We start from the raw sequence: 11,315 nt of genomic DNA on the forward strand, positions 1-11,315 counted from the left end.
CATGTCCAGTATTACCTTTGGAACCAGACTGGTGAACTTAGGTATTCCTTTCTTCCTATCATCCCAGTTTGATTTCTTTGCTGCCTGTAGCTAAAGACTTAATTAGGCAGATTGCAACACATATTGCAAGGCCAGGCAGCAAACTCACGAGCAGAGATTCCAAACTCACAAGCGGGGATTCTATGTCATAAACATAGATGTTTATGTTTCTGATGGCTTCCTCTTGAAATTACAGGCTTGCTTCTCTGTTGGCTCTCAACAAACAGCACATAATACATGGGATTAAGTCACGTATCAAAAATAAGGTATTGCAAGTTATTTGTTAAATACCCTAACTGGTGCTCATTAGGAGTCTCTGCTGAGCTTGCTCTGATTTAGCAATATCTGCCCCAAATCTACCACTGTGCTCTTCTGTTGAATTTGTCAGCAATTCTTTGAATCATAAAGCTTATCAAAAGGGAAGGAAATAAGGCCTGATGAAAAATCCATAGTTCCATGGAAATGGTTTCATCAGTTGGTCAGTGTGAAGTCTTAAAGCAGTTTTAGACAGCTTTGGGAACAACTGCCCATAATCCTGCCCTGCTAATCTCTTAGCTGGAGTCATTATATTGCAGTTCTGTAGTTTTTCCTCCTCACATACAGGCCAGCTCGTTTGTTGGTCTAATATTCCATTCAGTGCACTTCACCCAAGCTTTACCTGTCTGCTCATTTTGACTACGGTACAAACAGCAAACAAATAACAGCTGAAATAATTCATGATTCCTGATGGTATATTCCAACTTTTCTCCTGCAGCAAAACAAGTCTTGTGTGTAGAAACAAAAGGAAATAACAAGTCCGCTTTCTGCAAGGTTCACACTGCTAGAAGAAAGGAAGAAAAGACAAAAGGGCAGGGTCCAGCAACAGAATCAGGAATTATCAAAGCAGCCACTGAGAAGAGCAAACAATTGGAGCACAATGGTAAATACGACTGATTGTATTCACGTACTGATAAAGAAATGTAAGCATGAACATTGCTATTCACAGCTCTGCCTTCCTGACAAAAGCAACAGCACCATGTGCTCAGCGGAGTGATGGCACATTGTGTTTGGGAAGGGGCTACAGGCTCTTATTCCTTCCTCTAAATTCCTGAGAAATGACCATGACATGGGGCATCTTCAGGGCTCTCTCCTGATGGGGGGCTCCCCTGTGCCCCCCTGCTTCCAAAATCCAGGTAAGCCCAATGCAGTGAAACCCACCTGGGGTGCTGATTCCAGTCTTGGGTTACCCAGCTTGTAAGAGATATGGACATAGTGGAGGGAGTCTACTGAAGATACTAAAATGATTAAGGAGCATCTGAAGACTGGAGCATCTGTCTTACAGGGAGAGAGTGAGATATTTGAGACTGTGCAGTCTGGAAAGAGAAAGCTCAGAGGGATTTCATTTGTTTGTATAAAGACCTGGTGGGGTGGAATAAAGACACAAGTGGACTCTTCTCAGTGATGCCTGGTGGGATGGCAAGAAGCAATGTGCATGAAGTATGGTAAATTCCATTTCAACATAAAGCATTTAGGTTTGATAACAGGTACTTTCGATTTACGTCTGCTGAAATGCCAGCATCCTCTGTTAAAAAAAAGAAAAAAATCTGGAGTTTATTCCTCCTTCCTACTGTACATATTGAAATCACAGCAGGAGGAAGTGTGATGTAAAATGAAGTACTATGAAGACTATAAAACACCCAATGTATTGCACTGCAGTCTTGATAACATATCAGCAGTTAGCTGCTGTTCTGACAGCAGAGCTCAGCTTTTGGCCAAGTGTCCTCAGAGTACTTCCACTTGGATTAAAGACAAAATGTTGCATTTTTTATGCAGTTAAATTAAGTATTCCTCAGGTTTTTGTTCTTAGCCTGTTTTACTCTGCCTCTATAACATGAGAAAAAAAATGTTAGCTGACAGTCTACAAAATAAAATATCAGAGTTCTTAGAAAGAGCAATATACAGATGAAATAAATCTGTCTGGGCTCTAAGTAAGTCTAGCATTTGGATAGTGCCTGGCTGGGTAGGTTCTCACATCCAGGAAAACAACTGGGAAAGCTACAGATCTTTCAAGCTGAGAGTTTGCTGCAATGTCCCATTTCTTGAATGCTGCTTTCCATTCTGAACTCGCTCTTTCTGCCTGTCAGGAAAGCATATAGGGAACTAACACACATTTATCACTTCCTTTTTCAGACATCGTGGTCTTTCAGTATTCAGAAGAAAGAAACCAACCATTCAGTAAGGTCACAGTAATTCCCAGCACCAGCTCACTTACAACGTATTGCTCAGCATTTATGCTACTTTTCAGCTTATAGAAACTGTTGAACACGAAAGTCGTTCTAGAGAAAGCTAAAATTAGCCTACTTACATCATTTTGTCTAAATGAGAGTAGCCATTCCGACTCCTTTGATGTCCTGTTTCTGTGTATTTTTAACTACCCTACATTTTTTTCTTGTTCTCACCACGTTAACAACAATAATGTAATTCCAAAGACCTTCCATGCCTTGTGAACTTCACAAAAGCCTTCAAAGTGAGTTATCTCACTGCAATACACCTTTATTAAGGACTTCCTCTTCATCCTATGTACCTCCCTTTGTCAGCATCTAAAAAAATTATCGTGTGACTAAACGTAAAAATGCAAAGAGAAAGACGAACTGGGTTGCTTAAAAAAAAATAATAATAATTACATGGGATACAAAAAAAGTGACTAATTCTTATTTTTAATGTGTTATTTGAAAATCAATTGCTAATAGAGTAAGAATTCCTTTTCGTTACCTGTCACAGTGAATTCTAGCCCCATGTCTTTATCACATCTTTGTCTCTATCACACACTTCTGCAGAGAAACACTTGTAGTTCTACATGGAAAAAAAGCATTGTATTTACTTCATGCTTTTAATCATAAAGAATCCAACAGGATTAAAGGTGTTGATTCCCTAAGATAATGAGTGCTCATTTTGATGATCAGCTCGACTTGTACAAGATGATTCCCAAACTTTCCTACTTGGTGGCTGGCACAGCACATATCTACGTTGTGCTGCCCAGAAAAGTCTCTTGCAGGAATTTAATCTTATTTCACAGGTTAAAAAGCAGAAGAAACAAAGAGCCATAATGGAAAAGTCAAGATTACTGGTTTGGGATATTCTCATCTGAAAGGTCTCCAGCATTTAAACACGTCCAACAAGCTCTGCAGGGATAACAAGGAAGGCTTCCATCCTTGCACATGCTGAATTTCAGCAAGACCACCAGATTTCTGCCAGGGAAGCAAGCCATTCCATCCATGCAAACAAATGGGTACCAGAGAATCCCACAAACAATCCAGCTGTATTATCGAAGGTAATGGGAAGTTCCATCAAGAAATTTGTCTGCTGCACTAAGGCTGAGCCAAAACACAGCTCCTTGCCAACACAAAATCCACACAGCTAACACTGTGGCAAGAATTGATTGAAATGTGCCACTGGGGAGGCTGCTCATAGCTAATGCTATTCAGTGCACAGGTCTCGTATGGTTGTGTCACTGAAGATTTTTTCCAGCTAAATGGGCAGATTGTTTCCACCAGTGCAGAACTGTGCTTTTCATCATTTGAGGAGTGCCATGCATGTGATATTCTGTGAGATAACAGGAGCGTTGGACTTACTGAATGATGGAAACACAACCATCTTGTTCCCCCCACCTTTCCCCTTCATTACTATACGTTATAAAAAAAATCTGTACACAAGGAAAAGATGTTAGTGAATTTTGCCACACTAGATAAAGTCAATTTTAATTATATGTTGCTGTATCATATATTGCACTACTTACAGTTTAACTGGGAGTCAGGATAAGTTGTTAAAATTAAACATTAGAATTGACAATGAAATTCTGCAAGTGTTTAAGCTACTTGCATAACTTTTCTGCCATGAATGGTCTCCTGAAAGCTTTGGAAATATTTAGCACAGCTAACTGTTTGCCTATCTCTCTTCAAAATCAAGCCATCAGTACTTTCCCAAAACCATTATGAAGATATTTGCTGAAATGCTTTTAGCTCAAGTGATGCCTTCCATTCATACTTTACAAAGAGGGTGCATTCTGAGGGCACCATATCTCAAAATCCACGCTGGAAAACTTCCAGAGGCCAATCCAGCCTATGCAATAGGCTCCTACAAAGCCCAGCTTAACTGGAGCATAACCATAGCAATGCCAAACAGTAGGTTTTGTTCTTTAGTATGAAGAGAAAACACAGGAGTGATCTTGGGTAGGCTGAGTAAGCAATGAAATCTGCCCAGATAGCTCCATGGTGTGCTTGCCTTCACATAATTAACAGCCAAGCATTATTTTGAAGGAGAGAGCTTAAAAGCCAGCTATAGCATAATGTATGGCCAAGGACAGGCCAGCCAAGTTCATCAGCTGATTCACACCAGGTGGCCCAAGTCTGCTGAAAAGGCTTCAGCTTTCAGACCCAGTCACTTTGCACCTTGCAGCTCTATCCTCATTAGATAAAGAGCATTGTATCACTCCATCTTGCCTAATAAAAAAGCAGAAGGGAAGGAAAGGCAATGGAGGAAGTGATTAAAATATCTTCCCATCGTTTTCACTAACATTCAGTTTTATTAGATTGATAGCAAGCTCAAGTATGATACAAGAACAGTGCAGATCAACAGAAGTGTTTAAAATATCCTAAAAGGACTCCAATACCTTGTATTTGGAAGTTGTATTTGGCAAGATTCTAATGCATCTTCTTCTCTATAGGACCTGTGTTTCTATCCTGAGAACTTCAGTCATGCAAAAGCCTTTGGCATTCACTTGTTCATGTGAATACTGTAGTACAATGAATCTACTCTGTCATCTCTCATAAGGATGCAAGAATTGTCCTTTAAAATAGGAAAAATACAATAGCCATTGATGAATTTCATTGTGCATTTTCTAGCTGCCACCCTATTGCAGTCATATTGGTGTAGTTTCAAACCAAAAGCCAAAGCTAAGAACAGTAATACAGGGTCTTACTGAACTAACAAAAAGCACTGAAAAAGAAATAAGTACTACAGTACTCCATCAGAAACATTCTGCAGAAAATTTCCCCCACTGCATGCAGTTGCACTGTATCAGCGGTAAGTCAAGACACTGCATGCTGATCTAGTTCTTAGTTTGAATGTGCTCCAAAACAGGAGGGCTGTACCAGTAATCCTTTGCCCATTTACAGCTCCTTCCCCCAGTTACACCCAAACTGCTTAATCTTACGTGCAATGAAAGGCTCCGCTTCTCTTTTAAATGTTGCAATAAAGGTATAAAAGTTCTATCGACTCAGGTGAGACTGCCCACTCGTGTCCATTTCCACTGCCTTGGCCACATTACTGAGCCAGCCCCCAGTGCACACAATCCAGTGCTATAAGACAAAAGCACACAATCCAGAGTTGAAGTCCACCCAATAATGAGAGCCATAATGACACACTCTTGATTGCTAACAGCATTGCAGTGCCTCTGGTGTCCTGTTTTGTGCCAAAGACACTGGAGGCACAGTGGGGGAGCAGGCGGGGGACAAGGAAGCACAAAATTTCTTGGGTAAACCAGATCGTCCAAAGATCTTTTTAGAAGCCTCCTCGTGATGGGCTGGCAGAGGCAGATCTCCTGATATCTCAGCCCAACGTGTTCCATCCAAATCATCTCTTCCTGCTGAGAAAACTAAAGACAATGAATTGCCACAAACCAGATTACAATGCAGGCACCCTGATATCTGAAAGTTAACCTCTTGACAAAGATGCTATTCTTCAAAAGGTTCCTCATTTTGGTAAGTAGGAATGTTTGGTAGATTGCTGGAGTTGCTTATCTTTAGTGAGAGCAAGTTTCAAGTTGTAGTAGTAACAGCAGCATAATTAGCATACTGTAACACACTGTTGTAACCTTGATCAAAGGGGTTTCTACGGCCAATTAACGTATTTGAGCATTATCATTCATGCTTGACTCTTAAAAAAGAGAATTTACAATTGGCCAAGTGTTTACTACCACCTTTTATACTCTTTTGATGGTTATATGATAGTTAAAAGATTTCCCTACAGTAACATCTGGATATTGTGACATTCAGATTGTGATAAGATAAACAAAATAGCTACTATAATTTGTGTTGGCACGGGCTGCCCAGAGAGGTGATGGAATAGCCATTCCTGGAGGTGTTCAGGCAGGAACCATGGGGATGTGGCACTGAGGGTCATGGTCAGTGGGCATGGTAGGGGTGGGTTGGACTTGAGGATCTGAGAGGTCTTTTCCAGCCTTCATGATTCCGTGATTCTTTGTAATATTATCCTGTATAACATCACTCCACACTGCTATCTACAGATTAATAGATGGTTGGTCTCCGATGAGCCATCCCTGGGAGGTGTAGCTGGACCACAGCATGTGGCTCTATTCTGTCCATGCAGCTGCAAGTGGGGCCCACCAGCCAAGCTGGGCATTGATTTCAAAAGGGATTTGGATCAACTGGAATGAACCCAATTGCAATGAGGCCGTGTTAGGAAATCTGACCTGAGATGCAAAACAAAGTTAGTTTCCAGAGGATGGAAGTCCGAAGGGAAGCCTTCAAATACATAATAGGCTGCTGAGAAGAGGAAGCAGACAATGTATGATGTCCATGCAAATATTACATAGGTAATGTAGCAAAGTCATTCATTAACAGCCTAAAAGATTATTCGGTATCCAGACAAGAATGAACTTCCAGGTGATGGGAGTCAAAAAGTTGCGGATGTCTGAGGGGCTGATTCAAGTTCAAAGAAACTGAGCTGTGTACAGATGATGAAACCCATCTCTAGTCCTGTATGCCAGGAAGACATTATCTGTGGTTGCAGGAATACCCCTAGCTAAAAACATTCTCCTCTGCTCTGCAGACAATAAACCAAATTGAGCAGAGGAAGCCCTTGAATGTGGTGGTATTGCTTGCAATGGCCCTCAGTGCTTACAGGGCTGGAACAAAACCCAACAGAGCAATTCCTTCTGCACAGCACTCCTCCTTTCTCTTGTGAAATGCTTTTCCTTCAAACAAATTAGAAGAAAAAAAGGAAACTCTTGGAGAATAAATAAATAGATTGTAAAAAAGAAATAAGATGTGCATCATAGCTTCAGCACAGTGTTGTCCTTTATGGGCACAAGCTGGAAGACAGTTACAAGTGACTGGTTCCATCTAGACACTGGGCAGCACTGCTGTACTGTGCCAGTGCCAGAGTCCTGACACAGGGACCAGAGAGGTTGTGGGATCTCCTCTTTAGAAACATCCAAACCCACATGGATGTGACACTGGGCACCCTGCTCTAGGTAAGGTAGAACAGTGGGGGGGGCCAGAGGGACTCCAGAGGTTTGGGACTTCAAACCAGTCACAGCATCCTGTAACTTCCTGTGTTTCCAGTCCAGACTATCCACTCTCCTTCCTTGCTGGACACATGAACTTACACGAGATACACATCTCTTGTCAGAGATGCTCAGCCACTAAAAACCTGAAGTCAACTCTTCTGATGCAAACTTTCAGTTCTCATTGCTGAGCACTCGGTACCCACTTCCACAAAAATCTGCTTTTCCCATCTTCTCTCCCTATCTTAAGCTTGATCTTTCCCCTATACTCAACTACAGCACTGGGATTTTTGGCTTCGATTCGCCCCCTTGTGGACTCACCTGAAAAGAGGTGCCCATAAACACCTATTTATACCCTGGGACTGCAGATGCAGAGCCAGCCCCATGGGCTGCTTCTCCTCTCTAAGCTTTTGGGCTCTTTGGGAAATGGGGATGGGGCGAGACACCGCAGCCTAAACCACAGCACCCACAAGGGTGCAAGACGTGAGGGCTATCAGCCATTACCATCCATATTTCATCAGTAACACCACCTCACAGTAAAAATGCCCTCCACCACCTCAGTTCTGTCGGTGGGGAAGCAGGGGCTGTGCTAATCCAGAAAGCAGCCATACCTCAGAGATGGGAGACAGAAGAAATGCAGCAACCCCACGTGTGCTCTCAGCCACAGAATATCCTTAAAGCAGCACGGTGGAAAACTTTGCTTCTCGGGCAAGGCCTGCACAAGTTGCCAGCTGGAAAGCATATGAGGTTACCTTGGAGCTCAGAAGAGGATGAATGAGTTGAATTAGTCGTAAATCACGGGGCCTACGCTCTGCATGCAAGAGGGCTTTGAAAGAAAGCAAGGGAGCATGTTACAAAAACACCAGTACAGGATCAGATTCACTGCTTGCTTTAAATAGTAGTTGAAAGTATAAAGCATGGGGAAAAAGAAAGCATTGAAAAAGAAAGCACTTCAGTGAACTGAAGTGATGAAAAAGCTGGAAGGGAGGAAGAGAAGGGAGATGGGTCTGGTTTTATTAGTAGCATAGTCCCTAATTATTCAGGATATGTAGTTTTATATGTTCGTGCTCAAAAAAACCAAACCTTATATGAAGTAATTCAGGTGTTTCCATAATCACTCATCTCACAACCTGCTTTGAAAAAAAAATAGTTCTGCTTAATGTCGTCTTTCATTGAAGCTGGCCCATTGGAGCCATGCCTGCACAACAGGGCACAGCTGAAGGAAGCAGCTGCCATTGCTGTGCACTAATCCCAGCGGCTGAGGCAGATGCATTCCCTTTTTGATACATCAAAATACACCATGGGAAGGTGGTAATTAATGCAAGCAGTATCTTTCTGGCGTGTTCATAGGGAGCAGTGATTGCCACTGCTGACATCCAGTGAAGCACAGAGCAGCAGCTGCATGCCTGTGCAATGCACTCTGCGTCCCTCACACCTCCACACTGCAAACATTCTGACAATCACTGCACTTTCCCTACACAAACACTGAGCAGAGAAGCAACAAAGAGCATACGTGATTTTGTTCTCCAGCAAATTAAGCAGTACTTCTGAGCTGCTAAAGTGAATTCTTCATGAAATCCAATTGATTTGACAGCAGTTCTTTAGCTCTGACCTCATTTTCTCTCTAATCAATTCCGAGTTATTATCTACTCGAAGAGAGAGGTTAGGACGACAGATGCTACTGTGCCACGACCACTGAAAAACAATGACACTGACCTTCACATTATCACAGAATCTTTCAGGCTGGAAAAGACCTCTCAAATCCCCAAGGCCAGCCCGACCCACCCCGCCATGCTCACTGCCCACGTCCCTCAGTGCCACATCCCCATGGTTCTGAAGCACCTCCAGGGACGGTGACCCCACCACTCCATGTGCAGCTGTGCCACTGCATCACCGCTCTTTCTGAGAAGAAATGTTTCTTAACATCCAACCTGGACCTCCCCTGGAGGTAATAATGCCTCTAAAAACCACTGCTCTGAACTGATGGGTACTGCTTGACCAATACAACTGCAGTTTTAATCACCTGTATTTTCTTGGATGTAATAATAACAAGTGCACGTTCTCACGTGCTACTCGCAGCGACAGACCTCTAGTAAAACAGAAAGATACTTTTAAAACCATTCTCATCTCCCTTAACGTAAAAGAGAATAGGCATTGTAAAAAAATACCTTCTGGTAGAGAAAACACAGGAGCTCAGTGTATCAGCCACTGAATCCAGACAATTGTTACTCATTATTATTATTATTATTATTATTTTTTAACAGCTCTGCAGACATCTCCCTTATGGAAGAAATGACTTTGCTGCACTGAAGACATCTGACTGCGGCCACATGTAGCAATGTACTCAGCATCAGAGATTCAGGAGCTCCGCTTTCCATTCAGACATTCCACAGCCTGGAGGCCTGATTTCCCTCATTTAGTCTCCAACACTTGCTGGAATTTCCAGGAAACGGGTATTTATGCAAACTGTGCCAGAGTTACTCCATACAAAGTATTTTCAATCATACTTTGGAAAGAACTGTGTGAAAACAGCAAAGAAAGAAAACTTTCCAGTCTACAACCCAGCAATACACCTGAATTTATGCAAGGACAAATGCCATTTTGTTGTCTCTATCAATAATCTTATTTAAATATTTATAAACCACTCAGAGATGTTTTTAAGGAACCTTAAGCTACAAATGGGGCTGAACACAAGAGGGAATTCTAAACCTTTGTGAGGATGTTCGTGCCTTGCTGGGGGTCGGAGGCAATTACAAAATATAAATACATAACAAAAGTAATGCACTGGCACAGGCTGCCTAGGGGAGTGGTGGAGTCACCATCCCTGGTTGTGTTCAAGAAACATGTAGATGTGGCACTGAAAGGTATGGTTGGTGGGCATGGAGGGGGTGGATAGTTGGACTAGATGATCTTAGTGGTCTTTTCCAACCTTAATTATTCTATGGTTCTATGAAAAAAAACCAACCAGCTGCATGAGAGAGACCAGCTGGCATCCCACTAGATGGAGCTGTGGCCTTGAGAACACCAGCTAGAAATGCGATGAAGCCTGTCATTAACCCCAGATGCACGAAAACCACTTACAGAAGTGTTTCTGTTTGCCCCGAGTTAAATTTGTGCCTCACAACAGTGTGCAAAGCACAGGCCCTAAGGATGCACTGCATTTGTTGTCAGTGCAAGGACATCAGCAACAAACTGATAGTAGGTAGGTTAGAAACCATGCTGAGGACAGCAACAGAGGGGATTCCTATTGAGAGAACAGCACCACTAGGAATAGAGAATCAACCCACTTTGTAAACGATGCAAACACTTGCTTTGAAATAAAAAAAGGCAGATAACTTGTTTGAATTACAACTTCCCAGCTTCAGGGCTTTGGAGCTTTAGAGTGGCTAATGGAGCGGGGAAGGTAGGTGGCATATTTTAACTTGCTTTTGCTGAGTTATTTGTGACCACACTACGCACATCTGCAAAGCTCACGGCTTCAACAGAAATCTCAAACATTAATAAACGTGGATAAAATGAACATCCATTGCAAACATGTTAAAAAAAACAAAAAAACAGCTCTGCAAGGTGTTCTACCTTGTATCAGAGATGCTAGGAAGTGCTGCAGGCTTTCAGCACTCAACAGATCTTTGGGCACGTGCATTTTTCCACAGTGAGCAAACTCCATGCCCACTGTAACCTGGGTGAGTCTGGGCAGGTACTGGCACGTGGAACTTACCAGCAACGATGCTGAAGAGTTTCACTAAGAAGTAGTTTAAAAAAAGAAGAGAGTGCTTAGGAATGGCAGTCAAAGAAAGTTGTTGACTGACCTCACATTTATTCTCTGAAATGCATATTTCAACAGGGAAAGGAAAAAGCTGCTTATCCTGTTGTTTACCCATGAGTAATTGTTTAATTTAGGTGACCTTGACAGCAAGATTACCTCTTTCACCTCTCAAGCCTCAAGAGCATCCAGAAATTTAGTTTTTATGTTAGAATAACGCCCAGTACC

The sequence above is a fragment of the Centrocercus urophasianus genome, unplaced genomic scaffold (genome assembly GCF_019232065.1).
Source record: "Centrocercus urophasianus isolate 14NV4802_14NV808 unplaced genomic scaffold, USGS_Curo_1.0 seq_17, whole genome shotgun sequence".
Classification (NCBI taxonomy): Eukaryota; Metazoa; Chordata; class Aves; order Galliformes; family Phasianidae; genus Centrocercus; species Centrocercus urophasianus.